At 35.4% G+C, this 25,404-nt stretch overlaps 2 long non-coding RNA genes across 2 annotated transcripts; both read right to left on the reverse strand.

Annotated features, from left to right (window-relative positions):
- Positions 1-80: 80 nt before the first annotated feature.
- Positions 81-8,810, reverse strand: LOC126765116 (uncharacterized). The gene is made up of 4 exons (XR_007668265.1): positions 8,556-8,810; positions 8,433-8,487; positions 3,586-8,317; positions 81-3,487 (listed from the first exon to the last, which is right to left on the reverse strand). It is a non-coding gene; the product is annotated as an uncharacterized LOC126765116 (long non-coding RNA).
- Positions 8,811-18,831: 10,021 nt separating this feature from the next.
- LOC126765126 (uncharacterized) lies at positions 18,832-20,088 on the reverse strand. Its single transcript, XR_007668276.1, has 3 exons — positions 19,758-20,088; positions 19,401-19,684; positions 18,832-19,171 (listed from the first exon to the last, which is right to left on the reverse strand). It is a non-coding gene; the product is annotated as an uncharacterized LOC126765126 (long non-coding RNA).
- Between the last annotated feature and the right edge of the window lie 5,316 nt (positions 20,089-25,404).

The following is a 25,404-nucleotide window of genomic DNA, read 5'->3' on the forward strand; positions in this document are numbered from 1 at the left end:
TCAAACATATTGAAAACAATTTTTATAATTACTACTGTAGGAGCCCGATAATAAATTAATGTCAAGTTAATAATTTGATTTTATTTAATTTAAGTTAACATATAATTTAATTTCACTCTTAACACTCCTAATGTTTTACTAATAATGTCTTAATGTTATGCTAGCACTGGTTTTTATCCCTTCTTGTGCTTAATTTTCTCATTAGCTATGTAAGCTTGTGCGTATATGCTTATGAGGGCGTAGGTATGAAAAACGTATGTATGTGCGTATGTATATACATACCTGCTTGCAAACTGAAAGCGAAAAGTGAGAACATAAAAAAAATGCAACTATGTACAAATCATAGAAAACCGTAACATATGTATATGGCATGCTTCTGACCAAACATGCTCCCCCCCATTGAAATGCTTGCATTTCATTCCGAAATACGTAAAGGTGCAATTTTATAGACTGCTCTCCTTATAACCCTGTGGAACATTTTTGGGATTATTGTCTGGGGGGTGAGAAATTCCAAGTCAGGGTGATGGTACTTGGTCAGTATAGTAAAACCCTCAAAGAGTTTGGCGTTCGAATGGGTCAGTTTTTTTTTATGACCTTTTAAATTTTTTCCTTATCTTGATGTTTTTTCGCTTAGTTGTAACATTTTGGCAAAAACATAGTTTTTTTTTTTTATGTTAAACTAAGCGATTGGCAGGAAGATCCGCCATAATTTGACCCATTAATTTAGGTTTATAATGGAAACAGAGCACGCAATTTCGAACGATTTCTTTACGATTTCGCGAGCATTTATAACCCAGACTCGCTCACACAAGAGAGTTATTAAAACTTCCGATGAAGATATTCTATGTATAAAGATGTAAATCGATGATCTTTTGGAAGAAGTGTCGGAAATTTTGCGTCAAAAGGAATTGGTGCTTTTGACAAACGGCCATCGACTCTGAGGACTGTCACTCCGTTAAGATTCATTTCATGTAGAAAAGGAGTCAGCTTCTGTACGAAACATTTAACTTCTTGATGTTTCTGAGGTATTTCAATTTCTTCAGCGAATTCGATCTGTTGAATAGCTACGACGATTCGCCACCAAGTATGATCGAGTTCCTCTAACGGTAGATGAAGTATCATTGCTGGAGTTAGTTTATTGTTAACAGCGACTTTGTTGAAGACACGAAATATATATGCAGCGACGGTGGTACGATGAACTGCGGTTGATGATGTTTCCCTCGTTGCTGCTTTTGCTACACTTGAGATTGATTCCTTTCCGTCGTTCCCAATCTTGGATTTTAATGTTATGTCCCTTTTTGTTTTGTTTGTCCACTTTTTTGCCAAGTCCTACTCAGTAACAGTGCTGTACATAGCTCCAAACGAGGAAGCGATTGTGCCTTAATCGGTGCCACTTTAGTTTTAGCAATAAGTAACCTTGTTTTGTAAGTGTCGTTTATAACAGAGCGTACATAAATGTAGCACTCATATGCGCGCGTTGATGCGTCTGCGAAGCCATGGACTTCACAGCGAGAATTGGATGTTGTTTGTACATGACGAAGAACTTCGATTTTATTAATGAAATTTAAATCGGCTTTAACCTTCATCCAAATGTTATGAAGATCGGATGGAAGTGTTTCATCCCAATCTAAGCGACAAATCCAAATTTCTTGCATTAATATTTTGCCACGTATAATCCGTGATTAATCAATAAACCGAGGATATCAAAAAATTTGGAAATAGTTAATAAAACAGATCGCTTTATAACTGACTGCAAATCTGGTAATTCATAGCGATAACAAAGGGTATCATCTAAAGGTTTCAATGACGTACCTAACGCTTTGGTAATGTTTTCTTCAGTTCTTTTAATTACAACTTCATTATAAGATGCGTCAGATAATTGTGTAGAATTCGAGTGCCATTTAGTCAGAGAAAGACCATGAGAACGAAGAACTTCTATGATTTCAATTTTTAGTTTTTGTAAGTTGTCTATACTATCTGCACCAGACGATGCTAGAGGAAAGGCAACTTTATTGACATCAGCAATAAGAAATAAACTGTAAATTGCTAGGAATGATGCAGAAGCCAATCCATAAGTTACAGTTTTGAGTTGAAACAACTGTAATGGCTCATAAGGTTCGTTTCTCCACAAAATGAGTTGATATCGTTGATCTTGATAGTTAATCAAAAATTGCCGATACATTTTTGATATATTGGCGGCTAATACGTAGGGATATAAACGAAATGATAATAATGTGATGATTAGTTCTGGATGAATTGTTGCTCCAACCATGAGTATTTCGTTTAATGAATTATCAGAAGTGGTCCGCGCAGAGGCGTCGAATACAACCCGAAGCTTGGTCGTAGTACTTTGTGGACGGAGTACACAATGATGTGGAATTATGTAGTGCGAGCTATTGAAATCAAAGTTTTTTATGGCAACCATGTGCCCGAGTTCAGTATATTCTTTTATGAAATCCGCTTACATGTTCTTTATTAATTTATTGTTAGATAAACGTCGTTCAAGAGCGAGAAATCTTTTCCTGACATTATGGAAAGAGTTGCCAAATATTGTCGGTGAAACCTTAAATGGTAACCGTACTTGTACACGTCCATCATTTTTCACTTGAACGTTTTCAATGAAGTGTTTTTCGCATAAACGTTCTTCTTCGGACAATGTTGCTTCCTTTTTAGTCAAATTTTCAATTTCCGAAAAACGTTGAAGAATCGAATCGATATTCGATAGATTTGAATTTAGTGAGACATTGCAAATATATGGGCGGGAATTTGAAAGAAATTGTACCTTCTTGAAGGCTCTCAAAAAATATTTCGGTATTGAGCAATAAACCTATACGTTGCGGTTTGTAGAAGTATGGATCCGCAAGCTGAAGGTTTTCAGGAATATTCTATTTAGAAGTACTCATAAAAGTACTAGGAATTTGTGATGTAATCTTTTTAGTTATAACGAATTCCGACATACAAGTAAAATCTCCAATGCGAGATTTGATTTTCGCATTTACTGCATACTTTGAATTAGAACGAATATCTGAAATACCTGAGATTTCCTGATTTGAGAAAAACCTTTTAAGCTGAAAACGCTTCGCTGTTTCTTCGGTGATGAAATTCAATTCGGAACATGAATCCATAACGAGCGAGCTGGCTGCATAACTCCAAATTTATCTTGTATGTAAATTAAAGCTGTCGGTAATATCGCTCTTTTACGTGTGCATGCGATGAGTGAAACCGATGGATTAGTTGGTGACTGATGCGATGGATTCGGCGAAGTAAATGACACAGATTTATTGTCTTTCCCTTTAAGTTCTAATGTTTGTGCAAATGGATAATTTGTAGTTCCAACGGTGGCAAAATGAAGATGAGAGTGGTGCGATTGATGATATACACGGCAACGAGATTTTGATGAGCATTTAGGTACGGTGTATCATTTGCGTAAGCAATTGATGCAAGCTCTTGCTTGCTTCACCCAATCAAAACGCATCTTAGCTGACAACTGTAAAAATGAAGGACAATTGTTTATGCTACGGTCTACATTATTGCAATGTATACAAGCCGACATCGCATTAACGAATTAATTTGCATTTTTCTTACCGTGTAGCTTACAATCTCGCTGTGTTACTTTTGAGTTTTCACCGTTTGAACAGGTTTCTAAATTCTGACAGTGCCGATTCAGCCACTTGTAGCAATCGTCCCACATGGCAAGTAGTCAAACTCTTGCTTTCGATTGTATGCTGATTTGGAATTGGAATCAATTTTGGTTAAAACGATATGAATTAGCAACGAATTCATTATGTCGCTTTCTGAGCCCAACGAGAGTAATAAACCTCGAAGCGCTGCAACAGTGTCGATAATATTTCGTAGACTTGCCGTGCCAGATCTTTTCATAACCGGAGCGTTGAAAAGCGATGTAATATCATCTTGAAAAATCAATACGTTATTGTCGTATCTTTCCTTGAGCCGCTGTATAGCCTTCGGGTAATTATCTTCGGTTACCTGAAAGGGTTCGATGACGCTAAGGGCTGGTCTTGAAAGACAGTTTAAAAGATAATTAAATTTGTCCACCTTTGGCATTGTTGGATCATCATGCACCATATTACAAAAAGTGCGGAAAAGCGTTTAAATTCCGCATATTTGCCGTCAAATTTAGGTAATTTGAGTGAAGGCAATCGATTATGGTAGCTGCTAGTATTTTCAAAAGTTGTTGCGTTGAAAATGCTAGTGTTCAACTCAGAAACGCGGTTTCTGGGGTTGATTAACGAAAGTATTTTAGATTTTGTTGAAATGTACGTTTCTTCAATTTCTGCTCTTGATTTGCCTGACGGAGAAAGAGCTTCAATATTGTTCTGGATGTCACAAATATGTTGAAAATAGGACTCAACTATTTGTAGTCGACATTCGATAACATGCGTATCACTATCGACTTCTTCACAAGCAATTTGTTGCTTTATACTATGTAGGTTGCGAAGAATTGTTGTAGATGTGGCAAAAGCAGATCAGCAATCCGATGAAACTGTACTGTAAAGAGTCGCGTAGACTGCGACGAGTTAACGCATTGTCGGTAACTTCGACAGATGTTGATGAGAAGATCTTGAACGTACGTTAATAAAACCATGTAATCTGGATGTATGATTACAGCGGCAAGTACGATTATGTGTGGCAAGAATTGCTATCTGCGCTTACATTGAATGTTGTCCGGGTACAACAATCCAAATGATCCGTTGTTGGATACTGCTACACAGCTCTTCCTAGTATAACACAAACGAATTATTTAAATTAACTGAGACATTAATCTATTGGCTTTTCTTGATCAAAAATATTAAATGTAGAACATATGTCCTGTCCCGGTCGCCAAATTATGTAGGAGCCCAATAATAAATTAATGTTCAGTTAATAATTTGATTTTATTTAATTTAAGTTTACATATAAGTAATTTAATTTCACTCTTAACACTCCTAATGTTTTACTAATAATGTCTTAATGTTATGCTAGCGCCGGTTTTTATCCCTTCTTGTGCTTAATTTGCTCATTAGCTATGTAAGCTTGTGCGTATATGCTTATAAATTATATCTATGTTTGAAGTACCTACACTTGTGAACAGTTTGTTTCAATCATGAAATTAAACAAACATAAAATAAGAAGTACAAGTAGCCGATCTGATTTAAATTTTGGTACAATAATGCGTTTAGCTACAACAATTGAGATTAAACCAAACATAGAATTTATTATTTCAAATAAACTGAATTAAATGCTGTTATAAAGACATATTAAAAAATGATTAGTAAAACAAAATATTTATTATACTTTTTATTATTTGTCTTACATTTTATAAATTTATAGTAATTATAAAGAAACTTAAAATTGTTAGGTAATTTTACAATTATTACCCACAGTGCAACTTCCCATATATGCGCGAGTTAAAGAATGTATTCCTTATAGTAGTAACAAACTTCAAAACAACCTTGAGTTCGAACAATTGAAATGCACTATCACTACAACAAACAATCCTAAACAAACAAGTATCAAAACAACATTGAGTTTGAATACCACAACAACCTTATCTTAAAACAAGTAAGGAACGGCTAAGTTCGGGTGTCACCGAACATTTTATACTCTCGCATGATAAAGTGATAATCGAGATTTCATTATCCGTCATTTACATATTTTTCAAATACCGTATTTTTGTAAAGTTTTATTCCGCTATCATCATTGGTTCCTAATGTATATACTCGTATTATACAGAAAAGGCATCAGATGGAATTCAAAATAGCGCTATATTGGAAGAAGGCGTGGTTGTGAACCGATTTCACCCATATCTCGTACATGCCATCAGGGTGTTAAGGAAATATTATATAGCGAATTTCATTGAAATCGGTCTAGCAGTTCCTGAGATATGGTTTTTGGTCCATAAGTGGGCGACGCCACGCCCATTTTCAATTTTTAAAAAAAGCTTGGGTGCAGCTTCCTTCTGCAATTTCTTCCGTAAAATTTAGTGTTTCTGACGTTTTTTGTTAGTCGGTTAACGCACTTTTAGTGATTTTCAACATAACCTTTGTATGAGAGGTGGGCGTGGTTATTTTCCGATTTCTTCCATTTTTGAACTGTATATGGAAATGCTTGAAGAAAACGACCTTGTAGAGTTTGGTTGACATAGCTATAGTAATTTTCGAGATATGTACAAAAAACTTAGTAGGGGGCGGGCCACGCCCACTTTTCCAAAAAAATTGCGTCCAAATATGCCCCTCTCTAATGCGATCCTTTGTGCCAAATTTCATTTTAATATCTTTATTTATGGCTTAGTTATGACACTTTATAGGTTTTCGGTTTCCGCCATTTTGTGGGCGTGGCAGTGGGCCGATTTTGCCCATCTTCGAACTTAACCTTCTTATGGAGCCAAGGAATACGTGCACCAAGTTTCATCATGATATCTTAATTTTTACTCAAGTTACAGCTTGCACGGACGGACAGACAGACATCCGGATTTCGACTCTACTCGTCACCCTGATCACTTTGGTATATATAACCCTATATCTGACTCTTTTACTTTTAGGACAACCGTTATGTGAACAAAAACTATAATACTCTCCTTAGCAACATTGTTGCGAGAGTGTAACAAAGCAAATGTATCTAGGCAAACAATATATATGTAAACTAGAGCTCCCACTCCCGGGCTCCCGAAATCCCGGGATCCCGGACTTAAAACTCCTCCCGGGATTTAAAATTAATTTCCCGGGATATTCGGGATTTTTGTCCTTTTTTTTTAAACACTGTTAATTATAATTTTTTCATAAACAAAGTTGTATTTACAATAGATGAACATTGCCAAAAAACAATTAGTAAGAATTTAGTACTTTACAACACTGTTTGATCAAAGTTACAGCACTGGTTTGATCAGCTGTTAATTGTCAAAAAGTACAATACTAATGATGTTGAGAATCGCGATATCGATTTAAAAATAATCGAAAATGAAAAGGAAAAAACGTTGAAGGAAAGGTTGCAAGAAACTGTCAAAGAATCTCGCGTTTTAAAAAGAGATGTCTCATTATCAGTAGAGGAAGCGGTACCAAAGGAAATAAATTTACTTCTTGGGGGCGGCGGGCTTGGCAGCAATCTGGAGGTTGCTTGTAATTTTTTAAAGACAATGCCACCAACTAGTGTCGAATGCGAGCGTTGTTTTTCAGTGTCTGGAAGCATTTGCACTAAAATCAGATCTAGTTTAAACGATGAAACAATGGATGCGCTTATATTTTTAAAATACTATTTAAAATTAGTTCCTACAGAAATCGATCTGTGATTTTTATTATTTGTTTTTTGACAAAATAATATATGTATATATAATACCAAATACATAGGTATATTTTTAATTTAATTCATGTAACGGATTCGAAATAAAAAGTGAATTATATATTTTTTTCAATTTATAAGAAATAATAATTATTATTAAATAATAATTTTTTTATTATAAAGAACCCAAAAACATGGGAATACTTAATTGAATCTATGTAACTGATTGGAAATAAAAAAAATAATTTAATTTTTTTAAATTTATAAGCAATAATTAGCAATTTTATTTTCTCCCGTTTTTCCCGGGAATCCCGGGAAATGAAATTTCGATATCCCGAAATCCCGGGAATTCGAAAACATTCCGGGAGTGGGAGCTCTAATGTAAACAAACCTAAACAAATAATACAATCTGTATTTAGACAAACTATCAACTATTAATAAGTAAACATACTAGTTAGTACTCGTATAAATAGAAGTAAGAAACATGTAATAAGTCAGTCTTAAGAGTATAAATAAAGAGTACACATTTCGGTGCAGCTCAAAATATATTCTTTTGACTCATTTTTACTTATGGTAAAAATTAACTCGCGCGCTCTCATTTGTAAATATGGAGTGGTAAAATACGTTGCTCTCACTTCCCTCTTCATGTTTGCCCGCGATGATCCCCTGATCTAGCCCTCAAAATGTGCACGCGTGCCCGAACAGTGCAAAATGCCACTGAGGGCTAATATACCCACCCCTGGGCTAGAGGATGATCCAAACTTTACTTTTAACTAATGTTCGCTCTCAGTACTCAGTACATCTGGAGCATTTCCAAACAGTATCTTAGACGTCTATCGTATCTATCTATCTATCATCAGTGTCTTAGATATCTATCGATTCAGATGGTTCTGTACTACCGGATCCAGTTTCGTTGAGGAACTTAATCACATTTAAACTCAAAACCAAGTTGGATGCAGTTCTGTCAGCTTTTCATTTTCTTTTTGCTGATCCAGACTCCCAAATTCCTCCAATATATCTATCTCGGCCAGACATATGTAACCTGTATACAAAAGCAATATTTTCAATATTTTTTTGCAGTTTTATCTATATTTTAATATATCTAAATTGAAATTAGTTTTCAAACAAAAATCTTTATGAAAGCTCTTACTACATACTGGTTTTTTAAACTTAAAAAGTCGATCCTTTTTTTACCGTCAAAGCTTTGGTTTCCTTGAAAAAATATTATAAAGCGTATAATTTTACATACAAGTAATTACTCCGTTATTTATTTATGTTACCCGTGTGTTACACATCACAAAAAAAACAAAAACCATTTATTTGGTCACTGTTCTTTTTTTTTTGATTTCTATTTATTCACTAAATTTTAATAAAACATTAAACACACTATTCTTATCAAAATAGGTACGTACAGTCATAAAAACAAACAATATTGAATAACGTTATTCACCCAGCGACTGCTTTGCGTGAATTAAATATCGTTTTTCCGATATGACTAAAAAAGAATAATTTTTATTTTGTTACACCGAAGTGCGTGTTCTTTATTAATATTCTATTTAGACTAACTTATTACATGGTTCTTCTATTTATAGTAACTAGTATGTTTACTTATTACTAGTTGATACTTTCGTTTAAATATAATACATTGTTTGTTTAGGTTTGTTTACAAAAATTTCATTTGTTTACTAGTACAGTAGAGGCCCGCTAATCCGGATCAATTAAAACCGGCCCCTATCTGCCTATCTGGAATATAAGGGAATCCGGATTACCAAAGACATATCAGAACTATATATTAAGAAAAAATATTTATAAATTTCTGTTTGTTTATTATAAGAAATAATACACATGTTCCAAAAAAAAAAAAAAACTTAAAACAATAAAGCATAAAAGCGAATGTAGTGAATAATAAATATGTGATCCGGATTAGAGAATACGGATAGAGAATGTCGGTCCGGATTACAAGGGACATAATAGAAATTTTGAATTTTTTAACCCTGTCCGGATTACAGTGGAATCCGGATTAGGCCGTGTCCGGATTAGCGGGCCTCTACTGTAGATAACTATTTGGGTTGTTATTGTTTGTTGTATTGCTAGTGTATTCCTATTGTTCCAAAATAAGGTTGTTATAATAGAATGTATTAATACAACATTAAAGAAAAACATCAGTTCTTTATTGTCATGTTGATACATTATGTTTACATTATAAGAAATTCATTTCTTAACTAGTAAGGAAAGTAAACAAATGAAACAAGGGATTCCCGCACTGGGCGGGTGGAGTAAGGATATATGTACACGTAAGCAAATCCTGCCAAATTGGTTTATATTTTTTTATATTTCTACTCGCTTTGAAGCAATGCATAAAAATTTTTAAGGCGCGAGGCCCTTTGTACCGCGAAGCCGTAGGCGGTGGCCCACGTCGCCCACGCCTCACGCCGTCTCTGCACATCTCCATGTTTAATTCGAAAAATGGTCTGAAAGGCATAATTTTAAGATATTATAATATTATTTTAGTGAAATCATCTTAATTTTGTTTATGAGCCCGCCATTGCAAACTTGATCAAAAACTTTTATAACGCCCGGGAAGACAGCCGAGCAAACTTTTTTCTTCAAAGGCATTTTTTCGAAAGCTAAACTGATATACCGGTATTATCTTCTTATTTTCAATTATGTTGTTGTTAAGACGCACAGTAAGTATCAGAAAGTTTAGGCAGGAGAGATACGGCCGAAACAAAGTAACGGAAAGCGCTAGCTTTCCAGGTTTATTGAACATAACCGGGTTATTATATACGTGTGGCAGAGTAATACGAGTAGTAGCGTCCATTATAGCAGTAATTTTACTTATTACGTTTTGAGGGAGCTGTTTTAGTATTTCCAGGTTTATTGAATCTATCACTTCCTCAGTTTTTCAGTGACTAGATACGTGTCGTAGATTAATAGTAGCGTTCGTTATAGCAGTAATCTACTTACAAGGTCTGTCGCAAAAGAAACAGGACTGTTAAAAAAAACAACAAAATATTAATATTTTTTAAAAGTTATATTTTTTTATTCAAAGTAGTTTCCTTGTGCTTCTATGCAGCGTTTAGTCCGATCAATTAGCATTTCAAATGAGTGTTTAAGGTCATTTTTTGGAATGCTCTTGAGAATATCGGTCGTCGCCTTTTGGATAGCTGAAATGTCCTGAAGTCAGTGTCCTTTCATGGGCAAATGAAGTTTTCCACATAGGTAAAAATCACAGGGGGCCAGATCAGGTGAGTAGGGTGAGTGATTAATGGTTAATATGGAGTTTTTTGTCAAAAAATCATCGACAAGCGTCGACCGATGACATGGCGCATTACCGTGCAACAGGCGCCAGGACCTTGCCTCACGGTATTGTGGTCGACCACGACGAATTCGTGACAAATGACGCTTCATAACACCAGGGTAAAACAAAGCATTAATCGTTTGGCCAGGTGGGACGAACTCTCGGTGTACAATACCCTCGGAATCGTAAAAACAAATCAGCATTGTCTTTATTTTTGACTTCTGAAGACGACTTTTTTTCGGCTTCTTCTGATCGTCACAGAGGTCCTCAGGACCTTCTTGGAATCGCTTAAACCACTCATGCACATTACAACGGGATAGGCATTGATCACCATAAACTTTTTTCATCATTTGAAATGTTTCAGTAAACGTTTTCCCAAGTTTAAAACAAAATTTAATATTTGCTCTTTGCATTTTTCGACCGATGACCAAAAGCTGCTGTCACTTTTTGATCGATAACATCGATTGTAGTTATCCAATTGTCTTAAAATTTTTACGAAATGTCAACAAGAGATCAAGCTTTTTATTTTATATACCCATTAATAAGTGGCGCTACCAGAAACAGTTATATTTAAAAAGTTCTGTTTCTTTTGCGACAGATTTTGTATATCGTTTTGAGGAAGCTATTTTAGTATTTCGGTGCTAATAAAGTTAGCCCCGGGTGATTTTTTAAACTTCAGTTCTTTTATTTCTGCACACACCTCTTTGTTAGTTACTAGAGGAATTTCGGTGTAATTGTCGTAAGTATGAGATCCCCTTTCTGCTGCATTAAATGTGTCATATGGTTTAAAGACACCTTCAAGGTATTCCGGAAAGCATTTGCTTTCACTTTATCGCTCTGGGCCCATTTCTGGTTTGTATTTCTGATTGGATAATGCTGAATTACGGGTCGAGAAAAGTTTTTTGTGCACTTCCAAAACACTTAGTCGTTAGATAAACTTTTCAGAAAATAGCTTGGGTACATATGTATATGTCGATGTAAACAAATAACTTTGTTAATTTGGATATCATTTTTGAAATGACGAATGACCCTGTAATTTTGTAATAAATGACAAACTACTGTGTATGCAAAGTACTTTGTAAATAAATTTCAATGTAATCGAAGTATGCTGTTTTCATGTTTCTCTTCATTATATCCTTCGGTGTGAGAGCGAGGTAAAAGCATTTCGTTTTGCCGAGTGTCCTTCTGCGCGTCACGATAAAATCAACGAGTGTTGTAAAGGCAAGAAAGAGACAAAGAATGTGCACAAGGCTTTGTTCTGGTAGATATACTAAGAGTGATGAAGCGCTTTTGGTACTGATTGATTGGTGTGCAAGTACGTGAGGAAATCGGTCGCGCAGTTGTTCGCTACGCTTCGCCAGAAATATATTGACTTAGAGAAATGGAAACCGGCTTGCCCATGAACGGCGCTCCTACTGCAGCACCAAATTGTACGGACATCAATACAGACGATGTTACCGCACATGGACAGACATCAGAAGTGGGATAGACTCCCCCATCTTCAGTAAATGCGAATGAGCAGCTCCGCCAAATATTGGAAATGCAAAATCGACAATTTATTGAACTTTTAAAAGCGGTGCAGCCTTCAAAATCCGCAGGACAAGGAAGTATTACATTGCCAAAGTTTAACCCTGACGTTTTCGGTGTTGATGCGATTTCCTGGTGTTCGACTGTAGACGTGATCATGGCAGACAATCCATTGGAAGGCAGTGCACTTATTGTAGCCCTCAGTAAGTCAATGGAAGGTTGCGCTTCGCAATGGCTGTCACAAATAAGCTTTGCGGGAATTACTTGGCAACAATTTAGGGACTTGTTTGTACAGCGCTTTGAGGGTGTTGAAACATCAGCTGCTATATTGATGAACATCCTTAATGGTCACCCAAATGACAATGAATGCATCTCAGTATATGCAAGCCGGCTAGTGACTTCTCTTATGCATAAATGGAAATCACAGACTATCGAAGAAATAGCTATCGCAGTGGTCCTCGCACATTCAGCTCGTTTTGAGAGCAATTTACAGCGTTTGTTGTTTAAAACGAATATAAGAACTCGAAATGAACTTCAGCAAGAACTCAGAGCTTTTGTATTCGGTAAAAGAAAGTTTGTTTCCGAAAATCCACCAGAGTCGAAAAAGTATAAACCGTCACCTAACCTTAAATGCCATTTTTGCGGTAAAGTGGGCCATAAAATCGCCGATTGTCGGATGAAGAGAGATAAAACCAAATCAGCAATGAAAGCGGGAAAGTTCTCAGACAGCACATCAACTGAAAGAGGTCGGTCGCCACTTATTTGCTTCCGGTGTGGAGAAGCTGGGCACATTGCATCGAAGTGCAGCAATCAATCATCAAGCAACAATAAATCCGGATTTGAAAAGAGAGTGAATGTGTCGAGCCTAAGGGCGTACTGAGTCAATCTGGTGAGTTATACCAATTCTGTTTTGATTCCGGGGCGGAATGTTCGCTTCTCAAAGAAACGGTGTCGGGAAAATTTTCAGGGAAACGTATAAGTAATACTGTATTTTTAAGAGGTATCGGAAATACTTCTGTATGTAGTTATTTACAAATTTTATCTAATATTGAAATTGGTGTAAATTCCCTCGAAGTCTTGTTTCATGTTGTACTAGATAAATATTTAAAACACGATGTTATGATTGGCCGTGAAATTCTGAGTCAGAATTTTGGTGTCCTTATTACGGCTAACAAATTTGATATTTTTAAAGAAAAGGCGGCCAATATATGCTGCAACAGCTCATTTGCTCTTGATACCGACCTGGTCGAAAACGATAAAGCACAGTTAGAGTCTTTGTTGAGTGGATATACCGAGTTTTTTATAGAAGGGATTCCGCAAAATCGTGTCGCCACTGGCCATTTGGAGATACGGTTAATTGATCAAAATAAAACTGTACAAAGGCGACCGTATAGGCTTAGTTCAGAAGAGAAAGAGATTGTTAGAAATAAAATAGCAGAGTTAATGAAATACAACATTATTCGCCCTAGTTGTTCTCCTTTTGCTAGCCCTATGTTACTTGTAAATAAGAAGAACGGGTCTGATCGCCTTTGTGTTGATTACCGCGAATTGAATTCGAACACGGTGTCGGATAAGTATCCTTTACCACTTATATCGGACCAAATTGCTAGGCTGCGTGGAGCAAATTATTTTTCTTGTTTGGATATGGCGAGCGGATTTTACCAAATCCCTGTTCATTCAAACTCGATTGAACTCACTGCTTTCGTCACGCCAGAGGGGCAATATGAATTTTTGACCATGCCGTTTGGACTCAAAAATGCTCCATCGGTTTTCCAACGGGCGGTAATGAGGGCATTGGGGGACCTTGCGTACTCATATGTCATAGTGTATATGGATGACATTATGATTATTTCGTCAACAAAAGAAGCAGCGTTTGAAAGGTTGGAGGTGGTCTTGAATGTTTTGACAAAGGCCGGGGTTTCGTTTAATGTTAATAAATGTTCTTTTCTAAAATCGAGTGTTGAATATCTTGGATATGAAATTAAAGCTGGAGTAATTCGACCTAATCCACGCAAAATTCAAGCCTTGACAGCTCTACCTCCACCTAAATCTGTTCACCAATTGAGACAATTTATAGGGTTGGCTTCGTATTTTCGCCAATTTGTAGCTAAGTTTTCACAAATAATGAAACCACTGTACTTCCTTGTTTCTAGTAAAAACAATTTTACTTGGAAGGCAGAGCATGAACAGATACGACAGAAAATAGTTTCCGTCTTGACAAATAAACCAGTTTTGACAATTTTTGATCCGCAGTATCCAATCGAATTGCATACAGATGCTAGTGCGGATGGATACGGTGCCATTCTTTTGCATAAAATTAACAACAAGCCACATGTTATTGAATATTATAGTAAACGAACGTCTTCTGCGGAGTCCAGATATCATTCATATGAGCTGGAGACTTTAGCCGTTGTCAACTCGATTAAACATTTTCGACATTATCTGCAAGGGCACCAATTCGTTGTAATCACGGATTGCAATTCTCTCAAAGCTTCACGAACTAAAAACGATTTAACACCTAGGGTCCATAGATGGTGGACTTATCTGCAATCTTTTGATTTTGCGGTTGAGTATGCAGAGGGTAAACGAATGGCACATGCAGATTTCTTTTCTCGTAACCCATTGCCCTCTGATAGTCCACCGGTTGTAAGAATTTCTGAGAAGCGGGTCAACCTAGCAGAAATTTCAGAAAACTGGCTCCTTGCAGAGCAACAACGGGATCCAGAGATAGCTACTATTGTTAGTAAATTAAGAAATAATGAACTAAGCAGAGATGAGGCAAATACTTATGAACTGCGTGCAGGGACATTGCATAGAAAAATACAAAGAAATGGCAAAACAAAATGTTTACCGGTCGTTCCTAGGCTTTTCAAATAGTCCGTAATTAATCATGTGCATGAGTCCATTATGCATTTGGGTTCAGAAAAGACACTCGATAAGGTTTATGAATATTACTGGTTCGATAATATGTCTAAGTACGTAAAAAAAATTTGTTGATAATTGTATTACCTGCAAGCTATCCAAATCACATTCGGGCAAAATACAATCCGAACTGCACCCCATTCCTAAAGTTAACATTCCATGGCATACCGTTCACATCGATATCACTGGGAAGTTAACTGCTAAGAATGACCTTAAAGAATATATTATCGTCCAAATCGGTGCATTTACTAAATTTGTGTCTTTATATCACACTCTAAACCTTGATACAGAAAACTGTGTTAGGTCTCTCAAGTCATCAATTTCATTATTTTGCGTGCCTAATCGTGTAATTGCTGACCAAGGTAGGTGTTTCGCTAGCAAAGGGTTCCAGGATTTCTGTATTTCGCAAAACATTAATTTACATTTGATTGCTACAGGCGCTAGTCGTGCTAATGGACAAGTAGAGCGAGTAATGAGCACGCTGAAAAATCTGTTAACAGCAGTTGAAACAAGCCAACGTTCTTGGCAGGATGCTTTGGGAGAAATTCAACTGGCTCTGAATTCCACGGTTAATCGGACTACTAAGGCTAGTCCATTAGAATTATTAATAGGTAAAGAGGCACGGCCGTTCGGTTTACTCTCATTTAATAAAGAAGAAAACAAAGTTGATGTTGATTTATTAAGAGATCAAGCAACTAAAAATATACAGAAAAACGCTTGTTATGATAAGAGAAGATTTGATAAAGGTAAAGCAAAAGTTGTTAGATATAAGGTTGGTGATTACGTTTTACTTAAAAATGAAGAAAGACATCAAACAAAGTTAGACCCTAAGTACCGAGGGCCATTTTTAGTGACAGAGGTTTTGGAGGGAGACAGGTACATATTGAAATCGTTGACTAGTAAAAGGTCGTACAAATACTCACATGAGCACTTGCGATGGCTTCCGGAAGAACAAATTGCTAATGAAATAAACATGAGCTGCAATGAAAATGCAAGTGAGTCTGTTAAAAATAAAGATAAAAACGTTGAAAGAGACGTTAATGGCGATAAAAACGTTGAAAGAGGCGTTAATGACGATAAAGACGTTGAAAGAGACGTTAATGACGATAAAGACGTTGAAAGAGACGTTAATGACGATAAAGACGTTGAAAAAGACGTTAATGGCGATAAAGGCGTTGAAAGAGACGTCGTTGTCAATGAAGACGTTAAAAAAGACGTAAATAAATAAATAAATAATAATTATAATATTATATTATGTGAGCTATTTGATAAAGCCCTGATGTAAGGAAGTTTCCCTTATTTACAAGACCCTGTCACTGAAGGCTACCTTGTGGAAACTATTTCTTAAGTTATGTCGTATTGACATATTTCATTTATATAAAAAAAAAATTAAAAAAAGGATATTATTTTGTTGTTCTAGTATTACACCCGAGGACTTGTGTTAGTCAGGAAGGCCGTGTCGATGTAAACAAATAACTTTGTTAATTTGGATATCATTTTTGAAATGACGAATGACCCTGTAATTTTTTAATAAATGACAAACTACTGTGTATGCAAAGTACTTTGTAAATAAATTTCAATGTAATCGAAGTATGCTGTTTTCATGTTTCTCTTCATTATATCCTTCGGTGTGAGAGCGAGGTAAAAGCATTTCGTTTTGCCGAGTGTCCTTCTGCGCGTCACGATAAAATCAACGAGTGTTGTAAAGGCAAGAAAGAGACAAAGAATGTGCACAAGGCTTTGTTCTGGTAGATATACTAAGAGTGATGAAGCGCTTTTGGTACTGATTGATTGGTGTGCAAGTACGTGAGGAAATCGGTCGCGCAGTTGTTCGCTACGCTTCGCCAGAAATATATTGACTTAGAGAAATGGAAACCGGCTTGCCCATGAACGGCGGTCCTACTGCAGCACCAAATTGTACGGACATTAATACAGACGATGTTACCGCACATGGACTGACATATATTTTGAAAAGATAAAGGAAGTTTTTTATACAACTTTTGTCAGATGGAGATCTTGTTTATTGCCACTTTCGGCGTTATCGGCATTTTCTGTTACCATTTCTTTAATTTCTTTGGTATACTTAAGACCTGCTGTGGCGTTTCTTTTAATTGGTGAACTACTTCAGGCTGCATATTGAATTCTGACTATAATATGAACTATAAATTTTTTTTAAGTGATTATCAACATTGGATAGGATTTTCTTAAAGTATTCCCAATCAGTGTTTTTACTTGTAAGCGTAAGTGGTGGCACACTAATAACAACACTTTCATGTAGTGATAAATATTGTATACTAGCTGACCCCGCCGCCGTTGTCCTGCGTGAAATTATATGCTTTGAAATGAAAAAAAGTTAAAATATATTGTGTCGAAAATGATTTATTTTCGATTTTTCTACATTTTTTTTAATGTAGCGCAGCTTAACAAACATAATTTTTTTGATTTCTGTTATGGTGCATAAATACATAAAGAAGATGGGTTTCCAACTCGTCAATACGCCACATACATCTGGCCAATTTTCCCTGGAAATTGAATACGTTTGAAATGAAATGGCTGTCCCTTGTATTCGATAACTGCGTGATAATCAGTCGGATTCCATTACACAGTTTCGGCGCATGAAGATTGTGAAACATATTAATGACAGATCCAACTTTGAGACGCAAATGATGCTGGGGCATACCAAGGCTCTCCAAAGAATTTGGAAATTTCACTGGATAATTTACGGTTTCGTCTTTCTTGTCAAGATCGATTTATATGAGCGCAAACCTCCCGAAATTTGACTTCCAGTTTAAGTCATTAACATCGGTATTTTTGGCATCTAAAATTGAACGTGCACTCAAGCAATTGCAGTTACGATAATTTTGCCAATGTGCAGATAAACATTCGTGATGAGTTCATATTCCGCCCTGCAAGACGGAGGTAACAGATTGCACAAACACATTGAAACATTTTCAGCTGTTCACTAACACTGTTGCATTTTCTGGAATTTTCAATTGAATGGGAAAATACGTAAGTAAGATAGAGCAAAACTATCGACGTTCTAAACATATTGTAATATTAACTTGCTAGAATAGGAGAGACGAATGCCCAATTTTTCAAGAAGAAGAAAACGAAAAGCGCAATTTATTTTGGTTTTTAAAGAGGTAAGTTCGTTATTTCATTATTTGATATTTTATAATTAATTTCTTATATACATTTATACTATATATGTTATTAATTTCTTTTATATAGAGTAAACGAAAAAGCTTAACAAGGAGAAAAAGGTAAGCATTGTGAATTGAATGTCGTGTGTGTAATTAAAATTTCTCAAGAATGATAGAAACAAAGATTGCGCAATGACGAATTCAAATTTTGTTCGTTCTGCGCATCTACGTCACGGTTGACCAACTTACAATCAGCTGATTTTCAGTTGGTTGTTTTTCTTTGCAATAAGAAGTAATTTTGTATTGCAGGCATACAAAATCATGAATATCATCAAATTTAACATCAATATAAGTGAATATTAATAAAAGATATCAATATAAGTGAATATTTTATAGTGAACATTTACCTACATATTCATTTAATTGAATTTTCATTGTATTATTTGAAAAGAGACAATCTTTGCTGTGTTTGTTTCAACCATATACATTTATGTAAATAAAATGATTGAATATTTTGTAACCAAGTATCAATTTATTGTTTTATTTAATTTTCTTTTTTTTACTAAACGTACATACTTATGTTCAATTATGTTTTTATTTATGGAACGAATCCTAAAATACATTCTAGCTCTGAAAAATAATTATTTTATTTTCGAGCTACAATTTACAAAATCACTTAAATCTATGTGTTTCTGGACTTAATTTGTACATATATGCAAATCATTACCATTGACGTCGTCAAATATTGCTTGCAAGGCTCTCATATGCTCCATCAACATATCTGTTGGTTTTGAGAGTCCTCCTTCAGAAAGGTGATCCACCCAAGTATGGGACGAACAATTTTCGGAATTGGCACAAATTTCAGGGTTGTCTTTACCGAGTTTGTGGCAGATGTACCCTGCCAAATTCTCAAGTCCGTCGTTGTTGAGAATCTCCAAGTCATCATTTTTTTCGATTGGGTCAGTGGAATTCAGATCAACTGACACACGTTGAAAAATATTACCTGCAAAAATATAATAAACATACGTATGCGTATCAATAAATGGAATAAATTGTTAGTTATTATTATTAGTATAATTAGGATAAAAAACAGTGAGAGGTTAGTATGCATAAACTTAGTTTGTATGTAAGTACATATTTGCATTTGTTAACATCAATACAATTTTATATAAGAAAGTTTTCTGTAGTTTTAGGTTTATAATACTATGTACGTTTAATATTTTGATAATTACCGGTTAGAGATAAGTAATTTCTTTCCAAATCTGGTGTGTTGTCGACTTCAACATTGCCTTCTTCTGTGATCGCTCTTTCGTTGTGACCAAGTATATAGGAACGCAGCCTATATTGAACTCCTGCCTGTCAGGGTGATCGTGAAGACCGCCTTTTGACCTGATTACGCCAAAAAAATTTTCCAAAACTTCCTGGTTCAATCGATAGGTCAAAACGTAATCAATTTTGTGCTGCTGTCTTAAGTCATCCAGCAGCAATTTCAAAGCATTATTGCTTTGGAGTATACCTGTAAATCATAAGTAAAATCAAAAACTGTAGAAAATCAACTTATCTAGATATATATGTAGCTTGAGTATTACCTTTTTGGAATGGAAGCAAACCATTTTTACCAATGACTCTCATTGATGAAACCAGCTCCGTCATCTGTTCCAGTACATTATTTGAATCCATTGTTTTAATGCGGCTTTATCCTTAGGGAAATGAAGAAATCTCCACTTCGTAGCAGTATTTTTACCATTGTTATTATTACAACCGAACACTGCACAACGCATTTTAAAAATATAGAATTTAACAAATAATATAACACTTGAATACACAATTCGAATTCACTTTCAATAGCGCGGGCGAATAATAAGTCAACCGTGACGTCAGCAAGAACAGCTGACTGAAAGCAAACATGCGCATTGCGTAATCTCTTTCTCTATCATTGTTGAAAATTTCTAGTATCGGGTGATTTTTTAAGAGCTTGATAACTTTTTTTTTTAAAAAACGCATAAAATTTGCAAAATCTCATCGGTTCTTTATTTGAAACGTTAGATTGGTTCATGACATTTACTTTTTGAAGATAATTTCATTTAAATGTTGACCGCGGCTGCGTCTTAGGTGGTCCATTCGGAAAGTCCAATTTTGGGCAACTTTTTCGAGCATTTCGGCCGGAATATTTTATCGACAAATTTTGTTCAGCGATGAGGCTCATTTCTGGTTGAATGGCTACGTAAATAAGCAAAATTGCCGCATTTGGGGTGAAGAGCAACCAGAAGCCGTTCAAGAACTGCCCATGCATCCCGAAAAATGCACTGTTTGGTGTGGTTTGTACGCTGGTGGAATCATTGGACCGTATTTTTTCAAAGATGCTGTTGGACGCAACGTTACGGTGAATGGCGATCGCTATCGTTCGATGCTAACAAACTTTTTGTTGCCAAAAATGGAAGAACTGAACTTGGTTGACATGTGGTTTCAACAAGATGGCGCTACATGCCACACAGCTCGCGATTCTATGGCCATTTTGAGGGAAAACTTCGGAGAACAATTCATCTCAAGAAATGGACCCGTAAGTTGGCCACCAAGATCATGCGATTTAACGCCTTTAGACTATTTTTTGTGGGGCTACGTCAAGTCTAAAGTCTACAGAAATAAGCCAGCAACTATTCCAGCTTTGGAAGACAACATTTCCGAAGAAATTCGGGCTATTCCGGCCGAAATGCTCGAAAAAGTTGCCCAAAATTGGACTTTCCGAATGGACCACCTAAGACGCAGCCGCGGTCAACATTTAAATGAAATTATCTTCAAAAAGCAAATGTCATGAACCAATCTAACGTTTCAAATAAAGACCGATGAGATTTTGCAAATTTTATGCGTTTTTTTTTTAAAAAAAGTTATCAAGCTCTTAAAAAATCACCCGATATTACAGAAATCATTTGGAGCGTTTGGATGCGTATAACAAAGACGCACCATTCAATTAGCCGCATCACCGGTGACTTGGAGGACGAGCATTACGTGGAGCTCGCTATTAGTTTAAGTAAATATTTCATTATTTTGATGTTATTATTAAATAAAGCGAAATAATAAAAAAACTGAATTTTATTTAAAAGAATTGAATTTGCTAGAAGTAACAAATGGGTAACAGATAATCTTGTTACTGCTTGTTCTTGCTAACATGCTTATATGTTATAGGTAACAAACTGATAACGAAAATAATAACACTAACAGATATTCGGGTAACAAATACTTTTTGTTATCCATAACACATAGGTAAGCAGTGTGCTAATAAAAAAATTTGTTACCCGTAACATACTGTGAAGAGATTTGCTAACAAATGCATGTATTTTGCTAGAACAAGGCAGCATGCGATATTTGCCATGGGTTAGAGCGAGATAACCATTGAACATCAAATAGCTATGTGTTACTTTTTTCCCACTCTCTGAACAAAAGTAACAAATATTTTAACGAATACAAAAGTAAACAATAACAAGCCGCTTACACGTTTGCTAACAGCTACCCGTCTTGCAGGGCGTTGAAGTAAAATGTCATCGGCAATGTCATTTTTTCGTATCCCATAATTAACGCGAATTTGAAGGCTGATTTGTCGAATTGATCTTCGCGAAAACTATGCGAACTTCAGTGGCATGCGAAATAACTATTGCATTGTCCTTCGTCCTTTTACAGCATACATGAGCGTTTTGACTCACATGAGCAGTTACTCTCAGCACACGTTTCTTACGCTCTTATTTCAGTCGCTATTGAGAGCGAAAAAACCAGTTTTGCACTGTGAGATAATGAATTGATTTTCCTGCCAGTTGCGCTGCAGACAGCTACGAGGTATCATAGGTAGTCGGTATGTTGATGTTTTTTTATGCCCTAGTATATTTTTGCCCCATTTGAAATGTATAACATAAATAAAATGTTATATGTTATGGTGGGGTAAATTGGGAGTTGACTACTTTTACTAGCAAACTACTTAGCGGAAATTTTAAGATAAAGTTGAAATTGTGAAGTTCTCGAGAAATCATGCTTAAAAATAAGGCTTGCCTCGGCATCGGAAATCATAAAGCAATATTTGTCATTCATTTTGAACAAACACATATAGGTACGCGCATAAATAGTATCATAAAACAATCAAGCGGCGCACGATGTTGCTTCGCTGTTGTTTGTTAATCAACTGACTGCAAATGTTCTTTGTTCCATGCAAGAATGATAGAATGCAAGATTACGACGACCGCCATTACGAAACGTCATAGTTCCGTGTTGAGAAGAACAAGAGTGAAAAACTGTCAAATGGCTTGCAAATTGTAAACAGAAAAGTAAACACTTTTGTAAATTCGCAAAATATTATTAATTCTTTCGATTTTAATGAAAAGTTTTAGTGAAGCGATTGAATATTGTTGACTGAAAAGATTTGAATCATTTCTAAGGAAATATATCGGCCTATTGATAATAAAATTGTCTATTAAGTTGTGATTCAAATGGAGAAGACGTTTCTTGTGTTGTATATAAATATATACATATATTATAAGTTCAGATGTATCAGATGTATGAAATTATGATAAAAGAATTGGAAATTATTAATTTAGTATTAAACATATCATTTCTTTTGCAAAATAACACCCATTTTTTGGCAACTTTTAAATCGGCCGGAAAACTGAAAAAACTCGTTTTCGATCCTTTAATTGCATAATAATTATTACAACAAGCCACTGCACATTTCATTTTAAAAAATTAATATATTTATGCTTAGAAATTTAAATAAATACAACAGTACACTTACACTGGTTTTCTTCATTTGAACAATTTCCACACATGCTACCCTATTTATTGTGGATGTGCCTAAAACTAATTATATACATATTTTCTCGCAACAATATTTTAAACATTCCACTGAAATTTTTCCTGCAAAGACGAATGAATTAATATTATTTTGGGAATTTCAAAAAGTGTTTACATTTCGGTTTACAATTTGTATGCATTTCTATGCTTGTTCTTCTCAACGCAAAACTGTTACGTTACGAAATTCTTGAACATTGTATTTGTTTTTGTAAGAATTGTCAAGAGCTAAACCGAAAAAAACTAACTGTAAACTAGTGTCGTAATCTTGTATTCTATCATTCTTGGTCCCATGGTAGCCATTTTACGCTCGCGGTTACCAATACATCCATACATTTCATTTGCCCATCTCTGGTTTACAGTGATTAGCATGTTCCAGCAAACGCAACTGCTGGCATGCTTCTCAAAAAGTTGCACACACTGTACCATTCACAATACGCAATGACTTAAATGAAGTTGAACCGCGAGACGGACAACAATCGGAAAACATTCATGAATTGCAAAAGTAAACATCCTACAAAGCGCTTCATTGCGGTTCACATATCGACCCATTTGATACTGCTGATCTCATATTGTTCAAGGCCAATAAATGCCATGTTGCTTTCTTTGGTGACGTACTTGCAAATGTATTTGATCGATTTCACCAATCTACAATATTCAACATTGACATGAGTTTTGAATGTGATAAAAGACAAAAGTGGCGAATATGGTACAATCCATATGTTTTCAACTTGGATGTGTTGTTAACCTCGATATTCACGCCTCTAAATGCTAAATGTTCTGCCATTGTCGTCTGGGGAGACATACAAACCAAAGTGGGATTGTAAGGTTCCCAAAGTCCATGAACCATATTGGTTTTCACCACTTCGTATAATTCTGGATCTACATAACTCTGAATCAGGAATTTCCGCTGAAATTATTTCATCAATTTGATCTGGTGTAAACACCAACCGCATCCAAAGAAGAATGTGTGCGTGCGGCAACACGCAACGGAATACATTCAGCTTCTAACAGCACCATATATACCATAGGTTGATTCAAGATAAAGACCGTCAAACATCGCAGCTATTGTTTAAAAAGTCGTGCTGTGATATCGTTACGATCGCTAGTTCATTGACCGCGATCCATAATTCCGCACGTATGTTATCGCATTTTGGGAGTACTTCTTACCTTTCTTTGTGCTGCCATACGTTGATGGCAAAAAGAACGCCGACCAATATTAGCGCCACCTCTTCGTGGCTTCGTAACAAATTTCAATCTGTAATTGATCACATCGTCTCAAACATACATAAAGTTTTCACTGAATAATTTTCAATAATTTTTCCTTTGGATAGCCGGAATAAAAAAGCAAGCGACCGCAATTGAACGATTCAAATAATTTACAAATCAAAATATTGAAAAACAAAACAAACAAAAATTGAAAAAAATGTGTACGAAAAATGTTACTTTTTGGAATTGTCCAATTTTCCGACTTCTACTCATGAAAAGTATAAGGTATTTGTTTCTAAACCTTTCCCGATCCACAACAAGCAACCTTTAAAAATTTCATCAACCGTTCTCTTAGTGTTACTAACAAACAAAAACTCATTTTTTAGACATATGTATGAACATTTGTATGTATGTATGTATGTATGTAACGTTTATATGGGGAAAAGAAAAAAGCTGTTTTTAGGGGTTTTCCGGAAATTATTCGAATTTCTCTCGCCGTAAAAACCATCTTTGAACTTCAACGAACATTTAAGAAAAAGAATTGGCCAAATTGGTCCAGGCGTTATTGAGTTATGAGCGTACATACATACATTTTGGCTATTCATTTTTATTTATATAGATTGGCGAATATGTATGTATATCCAAACCGCTTTCTTTTTATACTGATATTAACAAGAAAAAACGTTAACTTCGGTTGCACCGAAGCTAAATACCCTTCACAGGTGCATTTCTGTTAGTAACTATGTGTTCAGTTTGTATGGAAGCTATATGCTATAGTAATCCGTTCTAAACAAGTTTTTTAAAAAATAACATATACCAAATTTGTCCATACAAGAACTTGATTCCGATCGTTCAGTTTGTATGGCAGCTATATGCTATAGTTAACCGATCTGAACAATTTCTTCGGAGATTACATTGTTGCCTTAGAAAATAACATATATCAAATTTCGTGAATATATCTTGTCAAATGTGAAAGTTTTCCATACAAGCATTTGATTCCGATCGTTCAGTTTGTATGGCAGCTATATGCTATAGTTAACCGATCTGAACAATTTCTTCGGAGATTACATTGTTGCCTTAGAAAATAACATATATCAAATTTCGTGAATATATCTTGTCAAATGTGAAAGTTGTCCATACAAGAACTTGATTCCGATCGTTCAGTTTGTATGGCAGCTATATGCTATAGTTAACCGA

Source organism: Bactrocera neohumeralis, unplaced genomic scaffold, assembly GCF_024586455.1.
Source record: "Bactrocera neohumeralis isolate Rockhampton unplaced genomic scaffold, APGP_CSIRO_Bneo_wtdbg2-racon-allhic-juicebox.fasta_v2 cluster10, whole genome shotgun sequence".
In the NCBI taxonomy this organism is placed as follows: domain Eukaryota; kingdom Metazoa; phylum Arthropoda; class Insecta; order Diptera; family Tephritidae; genus Bactrocera; species Bactrocera neohumeralis.